This window comes from Lepisosteus platostomus, chromosome 27, assembly GCF_059453375.1.
Source record: "Lepisosteus platostomus isolate fLepPlt1 chromosome 27, fLepPlt1.hap1, whole genome shotgun sequence".
Taxonomy (NCBI): domain Eukaryota; kingdom Metazoa; phylum Chordata; class Actinopteri; order Semionotiformes; family Lepisosteidae; genus Lepisosteus; species Lepisosteus platostomus.
In genome coordinates this window covers 6641718-6646022 of record NC_142637.1, presented here as the reverse complement: position 1 = coordinate 6646022, position 4305 = coordinate 6641718, and the positions used below count along the sequence as shown (strand labels likewise).

The window sequence follows — 4305 nt, the reverse complement described above, 5'->3', positions numbered from 1 at the left end:
CCTCACAGCTCTTGGATCCTGGGTGATTCTGGACTGAGGCTCATTCTGTGTGGAGTGTGCATGTCTCCTCTTAAGGTTTGTGAGTTTTCTCTGGTGCTTCATTTTCCTTTCACCTTTAACAGGGAAGCAGCCCAGGTTGATTGGTGTCCCTGAGCTGTTTGTGTGCCATGTGTCCACTCTGCGGTGGTAATCATCTTTGTGGCCATTGCTTCTGGGACTGGCTCCCCTGACCACCAGCAGGATAAAGGAGCTCGCCGAGGATGCTGGGGAGGGTTTCCAGGCCTGAAACCATCATGGAAAACTAACAGAAAAATGTAGATGGGATTGTTTGTATAGAGACAGTGTAAATTTGTCCTAATTATATTGATCCAGTTTGGAGATCTGTGGTTTAAAAGGGATTCGAGCCTCCGGTCAGTTACTGTACATGCACAACAGAGAAAAACTGCTTTTAGTAACTGATATTGTCAACCTTTAAGATTGTCTTGTGCTGGTACATCGTTACACTACGAAGAGGTGTCTCGGCCTCCTTAGCAATAATGAGCTGCTGTTGAAGATGCCATTAATCTCCCAGATTTTATTTATTTTTGTTGGAGGATGTCTCCCTCTTCAATTCCCTCCACGGTTTGCCATGCTTGGCTGGCATCGGGGAGCAGATAAAATAAAATTAATTCTGCATGATTGATACCTCTTTACAGCCTGTGATATCATAAAGCCATTTGAAACAAGATGAGGGAATTAAGTAAACAAGTGTCTGTGTGATTTGTCTCTGGGTGTTTTTGCATGGGTCTTAAGCTTGTCTAGCTAAGTGTGTGGCTGACATTTTTGTGTAGTGCCTTAAGGCACAATCGGGTTACCCAAACACTTCATAGTGAAGCCTGCAGTCACACACTTACAGTAGTGCCAGTAATGGGCTCCTGGGGAAACAGGCCCTGGTGTGTGTGTGTGTGTGTGTGTGTGTGTGTGTGTGTGTGTGTGTGTGTGTGTGTGTGTGTGTGTGTGTGTGTGTGTGTGTGTGTGTGTGTATGTCCACCCTGCAATTGACTGGACCCCACCTTATGCCCATTGCTTGCTGGGATAGATTGGAGGAAGTGTTACAAAAGAGTGTTGTCAAGTATTTACAAGCAACTAACTAGGTTTGACCCCCCCGAAAAAAATTCCATACAAAGTTTACCCCCCCAAATGACTAAAAATGGCCTAATTTATGCAAATCAAGCAAAAAAAATTTTCGCTCCAACCAGAGGGTTAGGGTTAGTTGTTGTCAAGTATTTACAAGCCCCTCAATCCCTCAGACGCAGCCCAGTTGGGCAGGTCTATTCAGGGAAGGCTCCTCCTGCTCCTGGTTTGTGTTGCTCTGGCCCTTTTTCTGAACCCTTGGGCCCAGACGCAGCCTCTGCAATCAATCCTCGGGGTACTGTCTGGGTGGAGTTTGCATGTTCTCCCCGTGTTCACGTGGGTTTCCCCCCCACAGTCCAAAGACATGCTGGTCACTGAAATGGCTGCTGTTTCTCTGGGATGCCGATCTCATCAATTCCCACCCCCCCCCCCCAAATTTTCTGTGCTGTTGGAATAAAGAAGCAGTTATCCCAGAGCCAGGCCAGGGACTCAGCTGTTTCCCACGAGCACCTGTTTGTTTTGGGAGGAAGCAACGTTTCATCGATGAGCGGCGGTCGGCGCAGGGAGCGTGCGATGGGCCTGCTGGTGATTACGCAGGGCAGCCTCCTGCTGTCCCTGGAGCTCTATCAATAACGGTAATGATGATGGAGCTCCCATTAAATTAACCTTCGCAGTGCGGCAGCAGCCTATTAGTTATCACGGCCCCAGCACCCAGGCTGACTGAACAAAACCATCCATTATGACCCAGGACCCTTAAGTGTGTCCCCTGGGGGAAAACGCAGGGAGTGTCTCCGCTGAAAGCCTTCGCAGTTTTTATTGACCGTGTTCCTCCGCCCGCTCTGTAAACTCGGGCACTGCTGCGTGTGCGTCTGCATCAGGCCCTGCGCAGAGCCGGGCTGCTGTTCCCGAACGGGGCCTGTGCGCGGCTGCTCTGGCGTGACTGCGTTCCCCCGGCCGTCACCTCTGTGGTTTTATCTTGCTGGCGCTCTGTCATGTTGAATTCTTCAGTGCCTGGTTGCCCCCATGTTCATGCGGGGTAAATCAATACCGTTAACAGTCACAGGGCCGCTGGGAATACCTGTCGCCAACCTGCATGTCGGTTCTTTTTCTGTCTCCCGCCATCAGTCCCAGCTGTGCAGTTCTTCCACAGAGTGACGCACATCAGTGGGGTTGTAATGAGGACTAGTGCCATCCCTGGGCTCAGCGGGAGGCTCTCTACTCCTAGAAGTGAGCTGAAGGCTACGGTTCAAGGTCGTGGGCTCAGCAGCCCTGGTCCTGCAGGCCCACCAGTCTTATAGATCAGCTGTTCCTAAAGACTGGGAACATGTGTAAGGTGTTGAAATAAACAGGGAAGAGAACTTGGGTCTTTGAGGACTGAAGGGTGATCTTTTTCTCCCAAAATATGTCTCCTTTATTTAACAAATCAGCTGCTAAATGGATCACCACCGAGTTGCTTCACATCTTCAGACTGTTCACAGCCAGGGTTGGTTTTGGCTGACAGAAAAGCTAACTAACAGTGGTCAGCATTTCTGCCTCGCCATGCTGGGCCTCTCTTTTCAATCCTTGGGGGTGCTGTCTGTGTGGAGTTTGTATGTTCTGCTTGCGTTCACATGGGTTTCCTCCCTAAGTCTAAAGACATGCTGGTAGGTGAATTGGCTTCTGGGCAAATTGACCCTGATGTGGGCGTTTCTGTACGTGCCTTGCAAGGGTCTGGTGTCCCGCCCAGGGTGTGTCCTGCCTTGTGCCCATTGCTTGCTGGGATAGGCTCCAGCTCCCCCTGAATTGGATGAAGTGGGTCAGACGACAGCTGGCTGTAGTGCTCTATTGGAAGTGCATGAATTATATCAATGTTATGTGTATGTAACTGAAGGCTCTTGTCAGGGGACGCACACCGCAGATCTGGGGAGCCAGGGCCGTGTCTCAGGGGTGCCAAGTGGTGGTGTCCTGGAATTCTGTCATTGGAGGGACGAGGAACTGACAGACATGATCCGAACAGCTGCCCTGTGATCTGTGTTCATGGAGGTCAGGGTAATGGCAGTGGCAGAGAGGGGGATAAATTCTGCAACGATGAATGATTTCGAATAAGCAGGAAGAGAAGGAGGCTGACAGGACAGCCCAGTGACTGATCACAGGATGTCCTGCCTCCATTTCAGTCTGCTGCTAATCAGGACCAGGGGTGATTAAAATGCTGGGTTTAGAAACTTAGGAGGGAGGGCTTTCTCTATGATCCAAGCTACAGTGTGAAAGGGAACACAATGCTGAAATCCTCTGCTTCCCTCTCTAGGAGGTGTAAGATATTCAAACAAACCCTTTTTTCCCCACAGTACACAGGTTTTTTTTTCTAAATAAACAACACCATAAAAAAAACTGAATTGTTATCATTCAGTAGATGCTCTTTTTACCAAAAAAAATGCTTTAAAACATACAAAATTGTGAATATGTAGAGTTATTTTAGGCTTTATGCTTTTCCTTAATGTAGGCTGATGTCAAGCTTTTTCTTTTTTCTTTGTATCTTTTATTATACAAAAACGTTTTCCTTTATTTGAGAGGTTATTGCTTTGTGAGCAGTGGGTTAGCTCCTTAAAGTAGCTTGATCTTAAGAACCAAATTCTGTTTTCTTTTTATTCCATGTTGATTTATTGTATTTAATTAAATCATAGATTCCTTTCATGGCTTTATTAAATACAATCGTTTCATCTTTTTTCCCCGAGGCAAGAATTCTGTTTAATTAATGTCATATATTACATTCAGTATTTTCAGTCATCTCAAGTTAGGATCTGATTACATATTCAACATTAATATTCTTTTACAATCGAAGCCTTATTTGCTATGTTGGTACTACTTTTCATTCATCTTGTTTAAATAGTTTAAGAATAGCGCGACTTTTCTTAAGTTTTCGAAAAGTTTTCAACTAGCAATCATCGCGCCTCGGATACACCCCATAGGCTACAATACTACCACCTTTCTGTTTGATTTCCTCACCGGTTCGTATCGCACTTTGGATTGTAAGTTAAATCATTAATTCTTTATCGCTGTTTCTATTCAAAATGTAGTATTCCCTTCTAACCAGTTAACTATCGCAGCGTCACACTGAGCTCGTTACTGAGTTGGAGAAACACGTGCGTCACACTGAGCTCGGCGCTTCATCAGTGAGCTTCAGAGCATTGCGCAACACCAAAATACTTCCCCCGA

General features: G+C 46.7%; 1 pseudogene; it reads right to left on the bottom strand.

Moving 5' to 3' along the window:
* Positions 1 to 3960: 3960 nt before the first annotated feature.
* Positions 3961 to 4087, bottom strand: LOC148639174 (U4 spliceosomal RNA; annotated as a pseudogene).
* Positions 4088 to 4305: the final 218 nt, after the last annotated feature.